This window comes from Triturus cristatus, chromosome 4_2 (genome assembly GCF_964204655.1).
Source record: "Triturus cristatus chromosome 4_2, aTriCri1.1, whole genome shotgun sequence".
In the NCBI taxonomy this organism is placed as follows: Eukaryota; Metazoa; Chordata; class Amphibia; order Caudata; family Salamandridae; genus Triturus; species Triturus cristatus.
The window spans coordinates 116,121,593-116,139,840 of NC_140586.1; the positions used below are offsets into that span (position 1 = coordinate 116,121,593).

An 18,248-nucleotide genomic window follows, 5' to 3' on the forward strand; every position below is an offset into this window, starting at 1 on the left:
TTGCATCTGTGGCGTGGAGGACGAACTTCATGTCTTTTTTTTCTGCCCTGAATATAAGAATTCCAGGAGATTTTTGCTGGTACCGCTGTGTAGAAACTTGGGGTTTAAGCAATACCAACATGCTTATAGAATTCTAAAGTCAGACACAGCGGCCTCTATAGTATTTGCAATTTCCAAATATCTCTTAGCCATGTGGCTTAAGCGGTGCAAATTAGTTGATATTCAATGCTAACTTGTAGCAAATTGAATTTCATGGAACTAATGCATTTTGATCAGACGGTTTTAACCAATTTCTATAATGAGTTGTAATTTTTTTTTTTTACGGTATTAATTATGAATTTTGAAATGTGTTGTTATACTGTTTATGTACCCTTTTATGACATTGTCGAAATAAAGGCTATTTGATTGATTTGATTGATATAGTGCACAAACAATTGTGTGGAAGTCAGGCCACAGCGCATATTTCTCATTTGCATAAAGTGGCTTGATATTTTTTGATCCTATTGAAATCTTTGTTTCCATCACACTTCAGAAATACAAGAAAATCCAACATGCCTCATTTATACTTTCCTCGTTGTTGATATATATTAGAATATTGTATGGTCAATTACAACTATTTGATTGTAGTAGTGTGATATAAAATAGTGACATCCTATAGTCTTTCCGTGCGCGAACCCTATGCCCCGTCAAGCTTGCCACTTGGTTCACATTATAAATGTCCCTCACAATGCAGTTTCAGAAAGGTGAAATAAACACCTATCATGGTGTTAAATGAATAAGCAACAATTTTTCAGAAGACATAGTCTGACATTTGAGCTCAGTCTTTGAATGAACAGCAAATGCAACAAGATAAATTCAAAATTAAAGGCCTCATTCTCCTCCAGGGACATTTTGAGGTGCTGCACCCTCCTTCCCCAACCCCACAACCCTACTCCAAGCGGCCTCGAAAATTGGAAAAAGATACAGAGGTTTGGGGGAATAGAGAGTAAAGCAGCCATTGAGTGGAGAAATTGAAGCCAGGAGAGGGGGCAGAGACCCCAGAGCAAGAGGGAACACAACACGACAACAAGGGCCAGAGAGGCACATAAGACAAGGAGTGGCTTGAACCCAGCATAGGGCTACAGCAATGACAAAACAGAAAGGATTAAGGTAAGGGAAAAAACAGGGTTCAGTAGGGGGGCAGTGAAAGTACACAATCTGTAACACAATATAAAAGTAAATATTAAGTAACAGTGTTCATGAGAGTGTAGTCCCATGACAATAACAAAAGGTGGAAACAATTTCTAATTTTGAGTACATATCTGAACAACTGAATGACTACAAGTGCACTTTTGTGCTCGGTATTGTTTTGGTGGTTTGTTTTCTGATGTTTTCCTCTCGATTTCTCTTAACCGCAAAGTATCTATGGCAGTTTTATAATCATAATGTGAAAGGTAGAGCCTGAGGCCCTTGTTACATGTTTGTGTTTCTGTCACTTGGCAGGAGACATCAGGGTGGTGAGAACAGTCATGGAGATGGCAGAGTTTCATAACTTCAGCTAATTGAAAAGATCATGCAGTACATTACTATAAAAGCAGCGCTTAATTTGAGTAAGTGGGGCCAACGGCTTTGGGAAAAAAAATATATATCCATATGTATGAACCACATAAACATCATACTTAATTCCAGTTCTCACCGCACTATCTCTAAACTACTGAACTAACCCACTTCTTCCTGTGACAAGCAGGTTAGGTCCCCCTTGGTACACCAGCCCCTCTTTCACAAGTCTATTCCAGCCCTGAAACAAGGTTTCCAATCTGACCTTGCCTGAACAAGCTTCAATAGGTGTTCTGTGCCCACTTAGATGTCACTTTGCTTTTCCTGACTTCCACGTTAGTTTCGTTCATCAAGTTGTTCATTTAAGCCTACACTGCAAATATGTCTATTTGGCACAGTGTTCTTTTTAACTTGTGCATACATGGCAAATCTGTTTTCTATATGTTCGCCAATGTTTGGAATGTGTTCTTCCAGAGTCTCGCCTGGCGTTGGAGCGCGCATGCGCTCCTCGCCTGTGAGAGCTATAGACATGAAGTCAGTTTCAAGAAGGGGACTCGAAGCCCCGCCCCTCATTTTCATTGGGTAGCGTCAGCGTTTATGTTAAACACTGGCTTCCCATTGAAAAGGAGGGTTTTCGGTTACCTCCCTTTGGCTTTTTGTTCCGGCCCACCCGGACTGGCTCGCCTGCATTACGGCTGTTTCTTATCAGAAGTTTCATCACACTGCCTTCCACGCGCCAGTCCGGCTCTCTGATTAGGCCGGACAAAAAAGGAGACTTGGCGCTGCGTGTTTATTTTTGCATCTCGCTTTCACTTTAAAGTGAAAGCGTGATGCAAAAATAAACAGCGGGAATGACGAGCGCTTGTTGATATTGGCTGCCGGGTTTAGTGGTTTAAATGGTTTTTACCATAGCAACTTTTCAACAATGAAGCTTCAAATTTAACCTCAATAACCCGGAAATCTGTTGCGCACTAGCACCTTTGTAGTGGTTTTGCAAACACAGCTAATGCTGGGGCCGGTGATTAAGGAACCGTGGGTCCTGACTCCTGACACGGCATCCGCGTGGTAACCAGGACAGGAATCCAGACAGAGGAAAGGATTGGCCCTCGGCGCTCTGCCTGCTTCAGGAGCTGTGTGGGCAAAGATAAATGTTTAGTCTTGCCTGTGAGACCGTGGGCCTGGGGCTCTGTGCGCAAATATGCAAGGTATGCGGGTGCACCGTCGTCCCGTTGATCTCTGCAGCAACATGTCTGGACTGCAAGGTATTCCACGCGTATCCAGGGGGGCTGTGGCAATAGGATCAATGGACGGGCAGTGCGCGCTATCTTCTCATCTGTCCAGGGTCACCGGAGGGTGGTGCTTCCCGAGGAGGCCTCGCTGAAGTGAGTCATCACAGGTTGTCATTGGAATGTGCGTGTTTACTAAGGTGAGGCTAAGGTGAGGCTGAAGACAGACACTTTCCAGAAGTAAAAGAGCGCCTCATACTTGCACGCGCCCCAGGGTGACGCTGAACGACTGAGGTTTTTCTTCAGTTAAACGGATGCCTTGGGCCAGGATTCACTTCCCTCAGCTTCCACTATTGCATTTGCACTCCCCACGACACTTTCACCCAAACAAAATCCAAACGCAAATACACACAAAACACTTTCTCGCCAAAGTAAGAATTTCACTTAATCACATGTCGACCTCTGAAGTCTGAAAGGCTGACAGTGCTGCTGGGGGCTGATGCTGTGACCTGCAGGTAAATCATAGATCTCAGCAGCATCTAGGGTTCTCTCACTTTCTTTCGAAGCCGTCTCCTTACTTTGTGCCCATGTGCTAATGAATACTTGGGAACAACTTATTCACGAGTTTCTGTCTCTGTGTATTACAGTTGTATTCTCAGTAGTAAATTGCAGCAGTAGTTGCTGGAATATAGTCTGGTTGGCAATATTACTGCTTCCCTGGTTATTATTTTCCACTCTAATATTATGTTTTACTATCCTTTTCCATCCACGCGACATACACTGTGAGGAAGACGGAGGTGGTGGTGGTAAGAGGTAGGAGAAGGATGTGGAAGGCAGTGTTGGATTGGGATTAAAAATCGGCCCGGACACACTAAAAACAAGCATTGAAAATGCAATAGGTCTCGCCTTTGATTAAGTTAAAGCTATTTGCTTTGCTAATGGTATTGTATAGCAAAGCAAATGGCTTTAACTTAATGAAAGGCGAGACCTGTTGCATTTTTAATGCTTGTTGGCTTCTGTTGGTGGCAGCATTTTGTAAGGTAAATAAAGGCCACACAAGAATGACTCAGGGCAGAAGAAACCAGTTTCTAAGGCGTACCACTGAGATGTGCATCTGCCTTCTGCCTTGGCCAGCCCATAAGCATTGATGCCTGTAAATACATTTCATCTGTTTTGAGCCTTGGTGTCTGTGTTTTCTTTTCACCACTCCGAGGAGAGTTGGAAAAGTTGTTCCCTGATAAATGTTGACCATGACTCGGATCGGTGGAGTATCTCACTGGTTTGTGGTAAAAACCATTGTCACTGTAGCCCTCCAACGCATAGAATAAAGCAGAATGTCCCCTCCTCTCTAGCAATTAAAGAGGGGACTGAGGAGTTAACTGCAAGTTTCTCTGTATCAGTAAGTTGGTTGTTAGTGGCTGATCCCTTTTGGGTGATCGTAACTCACATTTTTTAGGGGATCCCAGGGGCAAATCCTCCCGGGGTGTAATGGGGGTAACATTTGATTATCAGGTGGGAATGGCTCCAAAGGGAAATGATTTTGAAATGTGCGCAACAATAATCAGTTATTGATCAATGACTGTATTTGAATTATATGTTGACTGATGGTAATGTGCACCTATGTTACCTTGAAATGTTTCTTTGAATGATACGTGAAGTAATAAATTACTGCATTGGATAAGAGAACTGCTTTATGTGTTGTCTGTGATTTGATTTTTCTTTCTCTTTCTCTCTCTGTCCACTGCCTAACAACTTTTCTAGCAAGATACAATTGTTGTGTTTATCTTTCAGGGTTTAAATAGTGATTGAAGGGCACAATGGGCAATGGAAATTCTAAAGGAAACGAAAAGGTGGTGAGCCCCCATATGTTGAAAAAGACAAAAAAGTTGTTTAAACAGCTGGCAGGAGAGATAGGTTTTAAAATACCACCAGATAGCCCTGCAGCTCAGGTTGTAGAAGAGACAAATTTTCTAGAATATGTAACCCCTTTTTGTGTGCTAGTCTGGACATGGAAAGGGAATGATAGGTGGCCTCGATTTGGATCTCTTAAAATAGATTATAATTAGTATTTGACAGAAACTATAGAATTACGGGGTGGCCCATCACATGATTCACACTATTTAAGTGATTGTTTTCAGCAGTGGCATTCAACTTCTAAACAGAGAGCTCTCCCTTCAAAGGAGAAAGTCCAGGAAAATGTGAAACAACCACAGTCTCCTAAGACAGAGTTCGGGGACTGTTCTACATTAAGTGCACAAAACCTCTGCTCTGCAGAGTGCTCAGATGGCTGTTTGACAAGAGCTGGTGTCTGCATGACGGCCAGTCTCCCAGAGGCATGAGGACATCACCTGAAGTCTGCTGGAGGAGATGAGGGTATGTTTAGAGCTGGAAGCCTGCCTGCTTGGTGGGAAGGATCAGAAATGTGGCAGGTGCCTGGGCTTTAGAAGGACAGAAAATCCTGGAGAAGAAGCCCAGTCTGTTCCTGGCATGAGGAACAACCAGAGGAAGTGAGCGGCTACAAGGGAGCCAAGCAAGGGGTGACCTGTGTGCGAAAGGCTCCACCGGCCTCCCTGAGAGGTTCTTTCTGCAAACTGATCCAAGACTTTGAAATTACAAAGCGACATGTGAGATCGGAAACCTGCCATGTGCCCAAAAGACTGGTGCTGCCAATATTGGAGATTCCTCATCACCGTCAATTAGGATGTCCGGATTTTTAGAAAAATCTAAAAACTGGAATTTGTACAAACATAGAAGACGGACTGCAATTTCACATCAACCTCGGGGCACAGAAAGACTTAAGTAACAGTGCTCACTGACATAAAAAAAATAGACAGTGAAGCACTAAGGTAACTAACGTATATGCAGCCTTTACAGAGTAACAGCTGTATTATGTCAATTGATTTCGGAAAAAGACTGGTAACTATCCTGCTTTGGAACATATAAAAATGTGTCCCCTTTTGTGTTCAGCTAAACCTCTCCAAAAACTGGAACGTATTAAATTCTGTGAAATCTACCAGTACAGATGATGGAAAACCAGGACAGTACCAGCAAATCCGGGACACCTGGTCACGTACCACTGATGGCCAGGAGGCTACTGCTGCTGAAGACCCCCACCGCTGGCAACCAGCCCAGAGGCCACAGCTTTCATCCAAACACCCCTCTCTGCACACAGCTAGGAGGCCACTCCTGCTGAAGACAAAGCGTTGCTGATTGAGGCAATGTGTTAAATGCTCCTAATTGTTGAGTTATGAGTGCGGACACAACTGTGGCACCCTGCACTGACCAAGAGCCGCCACCGGAGGAGTGGACCACTGCTTGAGCCCATCCCACCCTGCCTGAACTGCATTTACAGAATACAAGTGACCGTGGGGCCTAAATTGTGTGTGGAACACAAGACTAAGAAAGCAGAACAAGTTCTGCCTCATGAACTTGAGACTTTGTGTGAACTTGAATTGGTGAAAGCGTTCTGAACGTTTGTGTGTGTGCATCTACACTTTGGGGCATGTTAAGTCAACTTGGCACATAGTCCCACATTACACACCAAACAGGATGGACACTAGTCTATTAGCAAGGGCACGGTACCAAAAGGGTGTAGTGCCTCACTGAATATAGCAAACAAGATTACAACCCTGTGTAACAGACCCCTAACTATGCTGTGCAGTTTTTATCATGCTGTGTGATTAAAGTACTTTGGGGTATACTTTTCCTTCTTTAACGCAGTGCAACGCAGCAAGTGACTTTCCTGAGCTGGACTGCATGTTAGGGAAAGGGCAGGAATGCACTGTGTTTAACATTATAGGGCCGATTCCAATCCTGTATTTTTTTTTCCCGTCCGACTCGTATCGGTAAATTTTTCCATACAAATCGTACAAGTCCCGTCCGACCCGTGAAGTACGATTTGTACGGGAAAAATACAACTTTTCCCGATCCGATTTGTACGGATCGGCCCGATCCTTACAAATCGGATCGGGAAAAGTTGTACCAGACGGTCCCGGACACTTTTCCGTACAAATTGTAAAAATGCAGTCCAACCGTACTAGTACGAGCCGGACCGGCTTTCCGATTTACGATTTGTACGGAAAACGTCCCGTACACGGGGAATGCCATTACCCGCTATGAAGCGAACTTTGTACGACTCGTATCCCAGGAAACGTTGTTCCCGGGGTGTGAGTCGTACAGGGGTATGAGTCGTACAGGCATACACCCCCGTGCGTTGTGTATGTACGGTGCATACCCCCAACATCGCTTATGTACTGTGCGTACCCCCAACATCGCGTACCCCAACATCACGTACCCCAACATCGCATATGTACGATGCGTATATACGCGATGTTGGGGTATGTGATGTTGGGGTACGCAATGTTGGGGGTACGCACAGTACATACGCGATGTTGGGGGTACGCACAGTACATACGAGATGTTGGGGTACGCGATATTGGGGTACGCGATGTTGGGGGTATGCACAGTACATACGCGATGTTGGGGTACGCGATGTTGGGGTACGCGATGTTGGGGGTACGCACAGTACATACGCAATGTTGGGGTATGCACCCTACATACACAACGCACGGGGGTGTATGCCTGTACGACTCGTACCCCTGGGGACTCTGCTTTTACAGCTGTTTTTGGCTCCCGTAAGAAAAGAGCCGTTTGGAGTGCCGTAAGGACGAATCGTACTTGCTGGGCTGGAAACCACTGCTTAAATACGTACAGACGTCGCGTGCAAGCTGTTCCGGACCAGAATCGTTGGTTTATTTTAGCTGTATGGTTTTTTGTACGATTTGTATGGAAAGAGGCTTTCTGTACGAATCGTACTTCCTAGGTTGTAAGAAAAGTTTACCGGGTACGAGTTGTACAGGAAAAACGCTCCATACAACGATTTGTACAGCCTTTTTCCAGGATTGTAATCGGCCCCTATATGTCACATTCCTGTCTTTCCCTAGCGCAGGTGCACTTTTGGCTGCCTAGTGCCAACACGGGCACCCTTGCATCCTGTTGCAAGGTGTACCTGCATTGTAGGAAGGATTGTTTTTGTGCAGGAATGGACTCCATTTCTCCTCATTACTCCTCCCCTAGGGAGGGTAGCATTTTGACGCATTCCCAGGTCTACCACTAACAGTAAATCTGGGAATACCTCAAAATCCATGTGTGAGAATACCGACGCTCCACCCATGGAATGTCACCCTGCCGCAGATTAACGCAAGGCGGTGATTTGCACTGCCTTTTGTTACTCTAGATTTATCGAGCAGTGCAGGACCACACAGACCTGATAAATCACACTTAGGTTTTGCATTGCCCTTGCATGGTGCAAGGGGGATGCACAATCTTAATAAATATGCCCTTTATTTTTAAAAATAGATTAGCACTGGGCTGGACGAAACTTTTATTTTGTCTGTTGGTTGACCGGTGAGTCCTAAGGTATTCCCCTTCCCTCTAACACTATCTCACTGAGAGGCTTATAACTATTTATCTTAGCTATCCTGAGAACAAGTACGGAAAGAGTGTACTTGGCCTAGTTTGGAGAGCAATAGGAAGGGAGATAAACAAGGCAGCCGACCATTACCATCTACGCACCCAAGATTTAGACCAACATCTCTGTATACATCCTGACCGCCCAATGCTGCTTCGATTTAGGAGAGAGTTGAAGACGCGGCCAATTAAAGAACACTACATCAAAATGCATTAACAGTTCACAAACCAGCTATGACACCTATCAATTGTTGACTTTATGCTTGTCTTTGACCATGCACAGCGCCCCGCTACCTTTTGGCTAGGTACATGCTTTAGAAACCCCACATGCATATATAAACCAAGGCTTTATGTGGATCGGGCCCCTCCAGGTCTCAAACAAGGTAATATTTTGAAACGGACATTGAAATGGGTCCCTTTCGGGCCCAGTAGTCATGTGTCTAATTTTTCATGCAAAGATACTAATTGATTTTCGAACAATGGGTGTAAAACATGCTAAGGTAATCCATGTTATTCCTGTTTATATTTCACATGCTGTAGTTAATCATGCATTCTGAATAAGTGTTTGCTTTTTCCAAGATATTGCGTAATATTCTTTTTTCCAAGATGTTGTGTTATGTTTTTTTTTGTTTCGTTCAGACATCTTGTCTAGTGCATAACTTGAATTCAGTCTCTTCCAGGTGTTTATAACGGGCCACAGTTGAGTTGTGACTGAAGGCAGTGCGAGTTTCTCTCACTGTCTGTCAGTGGTAAAAAGGTGTTGAGAATATTTGGTCTCCCAAACCTTGGTCTCTCTGCAAAGCGCACAGAGCAAGGTTACGTGTGCCAGTTGAAGTTGTGATTCTATGAACATTTGTGGGTAAAGTGGCAGTCTAAATGAATTTTAGTGTACATGTTAAAGCCACGCCCTTAGTTATATAAGCCCAGCTTCTTTCAGGGTCCCACACTCACACACACTTTTTTCATCCTACTTAAAGCCCTCATATACACTGTGGTAAATGAGCTCACCCACCCTGCCTACCATCAGTCCCCACCCTGATCGGGGTCTGACAGACGGTATTACACAGGGCTTTAAGTGGGATGAAAAAAACTGTGTGGCGGGGGTCTCTCAAAAGGGTGTGGCCGATGTTATTAGGGCGTGGCTTAAAACACATAAGCTGAAAATCTGTGCTTAGCACAGTGCGCCGCCTGACTTGTATTTTGCTGCTTCTGTCATTGCATCCAGATACATAATACAACAAGTAACATTATACCTACAACAAGCCAGGACTATTGGCTTTGCCAATGGTTGTTAGTTGTGTACGATAAATAAACAGCAACTATGGCTTTGTTGTATAGAATTTTGAAAATGCTTTAGATCTGAAATGATGAGACTGAAAGAACTATAAGGAGTCTCTTTGAAGTTACATCAAAGGCAGTGTAGGGTGGCAATGCTGCAGAGTTAAGATTTATTTTTTTCATACTGAGGATGAGGGCAAAGACGGAGAGCCCGATAGGAACCCTTTTCAGCACCTGCTATTTAGGTCTCGGCTCGAAGGCTGCGCTTGCGCAGTCTCGATCCGAGATTTAATGACTTGGAGAAGAGGGGCTTGAACCTGCCTCTCTTCTCCCCTGTTCTCCATTGGCTGGCCTCTTTAATGCTGGCCAGCCATTGGAGAAGAGGTCCCGTCACTCTGATCAGGCCCCGTCCTTTTCGGATCGGGGGGCGTGTTTTTTTCAGAAAGTCTAATTATCTCCTCCAGCCAATGGCAAGAGGAGATAACAGCAAAACACGCCCCCGAATCCGAAAACGCCGCTGCGTTTCTCTGAGGCATTTCTGCTTCGCCTCGGCGAAAGGCGGTGGTGTCCCGGCGTCTGACGCATTTTTTAATAATCTTTCTGTACACACGCGCAAACACAGGCACTCTCGTTATACCAGAGACAGTTAATTCATTTTCGAAACGCCATTCGGGTAAGTGTCGGGACCACTATTGTATTTTCTACTTCACTTGTCGGTTTTCGCGAGTGTAATACACCGTTGTATTTTTCAGTATTACCGTCTTTTATCTCCAATGAGCGTCCGGTTCACCTAAAACTCATTGCCTCGTGAGTTTCTTCACTGTTAGTTCCTTTTACCCTCTACTCCTTCCGCCTCCAAGTCCCAGTTCACTATCTACACTCAGCCCGCCCCCGACCCCCGCTTCCTCCGCCACCAGCTTCCCCAGAATGTCTTCTTCCCGGCGCGCGCACACTACATATATATTGCTCCAGGAACTGACGTAGCGCAGCTCCGCATCTTTAACCCAAACAGGGGACGGTGGGGGCGGTCTGTGTGTTTTATTTTTCAGGGCTCAATGTCGCTGCCTGTAGCACCTAAGACGTCGACATTGCGCGGTAGCATTTTAGCGCTATTAAATTGCCGGCAATAGATGGGCTAATTGAAGCTGGTGCCAAAGGGACATCGCGGAGCTAGTAACAGCGCCTCCCCAGCTAAGGTTACATTGTCCTGTGACATCATTTAAACCTATGTATTAGTGCTGGAAGCACAAACCTCTTTGTGCAAATAACATTTGTGACAAGCAGCTTTGTTGTTGTGTTAGATTAAAACGCTTGAGTTAAACAATAGTGAGTGTTGCTCGTTTTGCATGCATTATTGCTCCATTGGTAACATACTGCAACGCCTAGTTATTTCAAGATAAAAGCTAGTGTTTTGTGCCTGGGCTAAGAGGAGTAAGTCTCTAACGAGGGTCCAGATGAATGTATCGGTTTCACTTTCTTTCTAACGCTCTTCTCCGAGCACCCCTAGGAGACTCTCTCTGACATCATTCTCCTGCCATCTAGTTGACCTTCAACCGCACACTTCCAAAACCTCATTCAGGCTCTGAGCAGCAATCAATAGGAAAAGTCATGCTTAATTTTTAGTGATAAATGCAAAGATCTAGAAACAACGGTGCCACTTCTGCTTTGGCTCCCAAGATTAATGTGTATGTGTCTATATCTATGTGTGTGTGTGGTTCTGTATGTGTGTGCGTGTGGCTGTGTGTGTATGTGTATGCGGCTCTGTGTATGTATGTGTGGCTCTGTGTGTGTGCGGGAGGCTCTATGTGTGTGTGTGTATGTGTGTGCCTCTGTGTGTGTTGCTCTGTGTGGGTGGCTTTTTTTGTAGGTGGCTCTATGCGTGGGTGGCTCTGTTTGTGTGTGGGTGGCTCTGTGTGGGTGGCTCTATTTGTGTGTGGGTTGCTCTATGTGAATAGCTCTGTGTAGGTGGCTCTGTGTGGGTGGCTCTGTGTTTGTGGGTGGCTTTGTGTGTGTGGCTCTGTGTGTGGGTGCAAATGCAATAGGTCTCGCATTTGAGATAGATTAAGCTATTGACATTGTAAATAACAATGGCGTTTCTTAAATGTTTAAAAAATAAAAACATTAACAAAAAAAATGTCATGAGCAGTGACAATAGCTCTAACTTTAACAATGCCAAGACCATTGCATTGTAAATGCTTGTTCGGTCTGCCAGTGCTGAGCACCGGCAGTACCCAGCCCACTTAAAGCCCTGGTATTATAAAGAATTAATACTCGATAATGTTAATCTTTTTTGGACTTAAGCCCTTTAACACCAGTGTTGAGTTTACCTACTGTGACAGCAGGAAGTGACCCACTGGTTTGTCTACCATACTTTCTGGATTATCACAGGAAGCAGGACAACGCTCCTCGGGATGCATAAAAGATCACCACATACGGCTGTGAAGTGTAAAAACGACAGCTGGGCCGGGGCTCTGTACTTGCGAAGGCCCGTGTGAACAGAAGGTGAACTGGTGGTACCCTTCGGCCCCATCACTGGAGCAGGGATGCCTGGACAGCAAGCTGTGTGTGTAACCTCTGTAGCTGCCTGGAAACTCTCCATCCAGTGAACTTGAGCCCACTTATGTCCCGCGCCCCTTGCAGGCTTGGCTACTGTCTCCCCCACAGCCTCCGGGGGCTTAATGTGATCCTCTCTGGGTTTAGAAGATTGCCGCAACAGTTGTAGAAATTAAGGTGACCGGAATGCTCCATGTCACCAGGACACAGCGTGTCCATTTCTATGTTTTGAATTAATTCTTCAGTGCATTCTGGGAGTTGTAGTCTTGGATCACTTTAATTGAGACAATTGGACCAACCGACCTGAAAACAATATGTAACATCAAAGGGATTCTGAAAAGCAGTACTATACAAATCCGCTTTGATTGAAAGTACAGGAATGGAACAGTCATATTCCGGTGACATGGAGCCATTTGGTCGCCCCCCCCCCCTCTCCCAGCCCCCCAAACAAGATGAACAGATGGGCTGGAAGACTAACCAATTCTTGAGTTTGACCAAGATCTACAAGATGGTGGAATCCCTCTTAGGCCCAGAAACATTTTTTACTAGTTTTAACAAATGTGTCTGCACTCTGCCAGTGACACCAGGCTCAGCAGTGCATGGTGGCAGAAGATTAAGAAATCGCCATGCACAATGTTTAATGGTCATTTCAATTAGGCGAGAAAAATATGATTTGATAGTAGTGGTGTTTAGCAGGTTGCACCTGGCAGGTGCATTCATACCTTCCTTAGCATGGTGCCATGATACTGGCTCACAAGGCCATTAGCAAACATTTTAACAAGTATTCAGAGGTCTTAGTTTGTTTGCAGGGTTTGATTAGCAAACATTTTAACAAGTATTCAGAGGTCTTAGTTTGTTTGCAGGGAGGATGGTAAGCCTGACCACCTGATGTACAATAAAAAAATGTATGTGTACCAGTTGCCCATTCGCTGCTGGTCTTTATTTTTCTATTTTTTTTGTATCTATACGTCCATGTTTCTTAAGGGGAGCAGTTTGTCCACCTATGCTTATTCACAGTAGTCGATATGCCCAAGGAGTGTCAGGGGGGCGCAGGTGCGAACATTTGAATTTAAATGCCAGGGCCTTTGTTCCTAAGCCCCGCGCCCCTCCTTAAAACCTACAGCTATGCGAGGAATGCCAACCCCGGCCCCCTCTCTCCTCTCCCCCCCCACCGCCCGCGTTTACCTTTTGTGCTGTGGTGCGGGCGAGCGGGTGCATTTTCCACAGCTGAGAGGAGAGATGAAGCAGGTGTGCTGAGGGGAGCGATTAGAGTCCAAGGAATTCACCCTGCATTTGCAACCTTTGCTCTCTCAGGGCTGCTGTATTCCCTCTTGCCCCAAACATCATAAAGGGAACCGTTTACTTGCGTGCACATGAAGCATACTGTGCACGCTTCCACAATAATGCGGCTCCCATGTGTCTTCCTGGAGCCCATCCATGCTGCGTGTGACTGGGAGCTCGCATACTCCACACACAGACACTCATCTCCGTCTTCGGCTTTACTCTGTCCTATTCAGTGCTCTGATTTCCCTGTATCCCGTGAGGGGCATCCCGCCCTGGTTCTTCCTCCCTACCCTTCATGCACGGAACCCACAAGGACTCCACATGTAGCCTTCCCCACCAAAGCTTTCAAATGCCCAGGCTCATCCCGTCCAGCGCTTACAGTTGTACTGCTGAGACACATCCAGGCTGCCCTTCGTCCTGCCTGTTCTTGGGACACGGGTGTTAGCCTCCGGCTTTCCCCAGGGCTCTCACTTCTGGTCTGGTGCCCCGCAGCCAGGCACAGGTTTCCAGCTTTCCCCTCTCATGCTCAGGACAGCTTCTCTGGTGGTTACGCTCGAAATCCCCGCATGCTGCCGCCCCCCTGTCTGCTCTTGGCCGCGGCCCGTGGTCTCCGGCTTTATTTACCCTGCCACACTCGGGGTGTGGTTCACCTTTGTAGGGGACAAGGCGCGCTTCCCACCTCACCATGTGGCATGCGTGTAAAAAGTGTCATTATTCATTCAATAAGTTACCCTGGATGCACACGGACTTCACTAATTCTGAGAGTCATTGTCCTCTGTTGTATTTTCCAGTGCAGTCTGCCCATTCTCCACTACATCAATGCTACACAGTCTCCAGGTTTTCAACAGCTTACCCCCCTTCGTTGCCGGGCCCTTTTGGACTCCTTTAACTCCCTTTCTCCTCCTTCCCTTGTCCTCCCTCCCCCCTGCCCCCTAACAGAGGGAATCCTGCAGTTCCAAACAGGATTGATTTCTTCGCATGAAATGGTTATCTGGAGACGCCAGTAAAAATGTTTTTTTTATTTCCACTGAAATCGAAGTCTTAGTCAATTTTGAGCTGAACAAGTGGAATGTTCCCTAAGACTAGCAAGAAAGCCTCTTTATCTCAAACCAAGCGCCCCACTCCGTGTCGGCATCAGAAATAATACTCCCATTATGAAAACGTCCACAGCATGTCCAGTGCCTCACAGTGATGAGCACCTAAAAGGGCAAAACGTGACTGTGATTGTCAAACATCTCTGAGCTAAATAAATCTACGGATAGCAACGCAGTGTCTTAACATCAATTTAAGAATGAAAAACACTTAAAAACTCATCTCTTCTGATTTTTATTGAACTAAATGCTCTTCCCAGACAATTAACGGATGTACACAATGTTGCTTCTATTCTGCGAGGCTCCTCTCAAGCTCATAGAAACCTGCCCTCTATTCTAGGCTCGTTCATGTAGTTGGATGTTTTGCTATACATTTGATGTAGCGTTATGAATATGGATTGCATGTAAGCAGGCGCGCAACACCCATTGGACTCAAAGGGCTTCAGCCTCCCCCCCCCCCCCCCCTCGTGTGTGGCAGCCCGCGATGAGACAGATTCCTGGGCACAGACACAGCCGCACCCGAGCACTTCACAGGTCTTTAAAAGACCATTTGCATGTTAATGAGGCCTCGCTGTTGTTTCACCCCTTCTAAGAGCCCCTGCAGCTCCACGCTGCCTATTGCTCCAAGATTCAGCCCCCCCCCCCCCGAATTTTTTTCTTAGCCCACCCCGAAATTTGGCTCTAGTTGCGCCTCTGCATGTAAGGGGCCCTAATACTTAGTGATGGCAGGAACGCTACACAAGTCTGAATAATAGATAAATAATAAAAGCGCTCAGGGCGCTATACTGACCTAGAACTTGACATTACACTCTGCGGAACAGTATGCATGGCTCCTGCCATGTTCTGCTTTCATGCGCAGAAGATTTATGCCAACAGACGATTTTGTTAAGCCACATAGGTGGATAAAAACTCATTAAAAAGCCTTGTGGTTAGAAGCACATTCTTCCTTCTGTAAAATGATTGTAACGTGAAATCTGCGAGACAGTAAGCAGTGAATTCTAAAGGAAGCAACACGGGATTCTGGCAACATAACATTTCTCCTTTGCACTCTGATACCAAATGTGAAATCGTTAGGAGAATTTTTTCAACTAACATGTTAAAATGGGGCGGGCCACATTCGTCTTCACTGTCATGGTACAGTGCGTGCACGCTCTGCCCAGGAGCACACAGTTCCAACAAACAGTATATTGGCATTTGAGCCGAAGCATTGCTCATCCTTGACAACAACACATGCATGAGCTGTCTTAGATATATTTGGCTTTAAATATTAAAAATGTGTTACTCGCCTGGTTGCAAGACGCAGCCGGTCAGACAACTTCAGCGTGCATGTGTTTTCTTTCCTGTAAACTCGGCGGTTAGATGCACTGTTCACTCCATCCCCTGGCGCGAAGCAAGCGGACCGTGTCCATAATTAAAGAAAACCCGAGTAATTCAATTGCAGAAAAGGTACCTCTTTCTGTCTATCCTTAAAGTGTGTCCACGATCAAAAAGCCGGCCTTCGTATGGGTTGTGAGCCGGTGTTCAGAGGCTCTGACTGAAGCCCCCGTGAGAAGCCTTCTTCTGCCCGTGCGATGCTGCTGCAAGGACGCCCCTCCCCCTGGCTCACAGACAAACAGGCATCAAGACGCGAAAACCCAGCCCCTCCTGGAGACCCGTTCAGGAAATTGGAGCTGCCATGCTTTACCCCAGGGGCTTCCGCCCTCTCTCGTTTAGGGGTCTAAAAGCTTCGTAGGTGTTCTCGAAAGTTGCAAGTAAAGGGTTAATCCAGGAGACGGGCTTCTGAGAAGTTCACAGCATCTACAGGAAATCCAGTTTTAAAAGCGATTCTGATAAATAGTCGTTAACATTGGACTCAGACTAAAATGCTATTTCTCAGAACATAAGATGCTAATGAGGTTGCGACGAAATGCAAATAAGTGTTTTCCCAGACTACCCTTTCGTAACGGGGGGGGGGGGGGGTGGCGGGGCAAGCGCTGGGTGTTGTACCGGGGTTCCTTCTGTGCACGCTCGGAGCACTCAAAGGTTTTCCAGGATCAGGGAATCCTTCATGCATAAAATACTATGCCAAGACATGCTTCACAAATGTTCTGACTTCAAATGGGGCATATGCATCAACAGTGGCATTTGCCATTCCTTATTAGCGAAAAATAAGGATTCGCTAATAAGGAATAGCAAAAGGCTATGCATGTAGGAATCGCTATTCAAATAGCGATTCCTTAACTTTCCTTAATTGCTACTCGCAAATTGCGAGTAGCAATTAAGGAATGCCATCCCAATCATTCCTATGGGCCTCCAGGCCCATAGGAATGAATTGGAGATTGCATGAGCAAATAGCAAGTACCAGTAGGTTCTCGCAAATTGCTCATGCAATTTCAAGGGTGCAAGGGTGTCAAAATGACACCCTATTGCACCCCTGAAATTGATATGTGCACATATGTTGCACACACACATGCTCTAAGGGCATGTGTGTGCGCAACATGAAACTTTGAAAAATGCACAAAAGTGCATTTTTCAAACTTTTAGCAAATTACCATGCAGTTCATCTTCATGGTAATTTGCTCCCCCTATTAGCGAATTCGCTAATTTTTTAACTTTCATGCATTGCATTTAAGGAATCCCAAATTGAGATTCCTTAAATTAAGGAATCTCAATTTGGGATTCCTTAAATGCTATCGCTATTTAAGGAATCGCTATTTAAGGATTCCTTAAATAGCGATTTTTGCTTTTGGGTTGATGCATTGGGATTGGGTATTTTTAACTCAATACCGGGAGCTATTAGCGAATCGGTATTTTACCGACTGGATTTTGGCTTGATGCATGAGGCTGATTGTGTCTACAGTGCGGCTGCACACAGAGCTTAATATGTAAAATGTTTAGTGCCAGGGCTCTGATCAGGAGACCACTGCAGCTTGCACCACCCATCCCTTGTCATCGCTGCCAAAACAGCTACTATCCAGCTGTGACAGTTCAGATTCTTCCAGGTGCCCAAAGCTAAAGGAATGGCTGGGGAGGCAGGTATTAACAATTTTAGTGCATATCGTATTCCTAAACTACCCTTGTTCTCCTCATCTCTAAATTAGATGAGCAGTGCCACCATGTGGTGACAATTAGGTGGTGGAAACTAATTAAGTGCCTGTGCTTGTCACAGGAAAGCCCTGGCTCAAATTAAGCACTGGCCGCACATGCAATGTTTGAAAAGTTTCGAGAAAAAAGCTTCTCCTACTGTGGAGTCTGCCTCACAGAGGTATTTTTTGAGGCACAAAGCCCTGTCTATAAAGGTCAATGTCACACTCCTGGAACACCCTTTTACACAAAGAAAATTAAATAACAAATCAACACTGGACAAGTCCGTGACCTTGCTGGCTACTCCTACTTCCTCTCGGCCCTCGAGAGTAGCGCCTTCAAAACCATGGTTTTCGGATGAGCTGCGCTCGCTCAAACACAGCTGCAAAAAATTGGAACGGGCCTGGCGCCGTCAGGACTACTGTCCTTTGGCTAAGGCCGCTCTGAGGACTAAGCAAAAGATCTATTATGCCGCCATTTCTCAGGCTAAAAAGCAATATTTCACCGAGCGTATTGAACAGGCCTGCAACAACTCGAAGGAGATCTTTCATATAGTGCAGAGCTTTACATCCCCTGTCGCTCTCAATTGCTCGGGCCCGGCCACGACTGACTGGTGCAATACCCTGTCCTGCTTTTTCAAGGATAAAATCCGTATGATACAGCAGTCCTTGCCTGTGTGTTCGGCTCTCCAGGCGGATGATGGGTTGACTGTTCCCTCTGGGGGCGCTCCTATTCACGCTCTGTCGGT

General features: G+C 45.7%; 1 protein-coding gene across 2 annotated transcripts in view; it reads right to left on the reverse strand.

Moving 5' to 3' along the window:
• Nucleotides 1-16,024, reverse strand: part of LOC146833118 (angiopoietin-related protein 2-like) — a 208,799-nt gene extending 192,775 nt beyond the window's left edge. The window contains exon 1 of one of the 2 annotated variants that reach the window (XM_085600741.1): nucleotides 15,888-16,024. The gene's annotated coding sequence lies outside the window, so the exon portion shown is untranslated. Of the gene's footprint in view, nucleotides 1-15,723 lie in introns of both variants that reach the window. The other variant, XM_085600740.1, reaches the window with a different exon arrangement.
• Nucleotides 16,025-18,248: the final 2,224 nt, after the last annotated feature.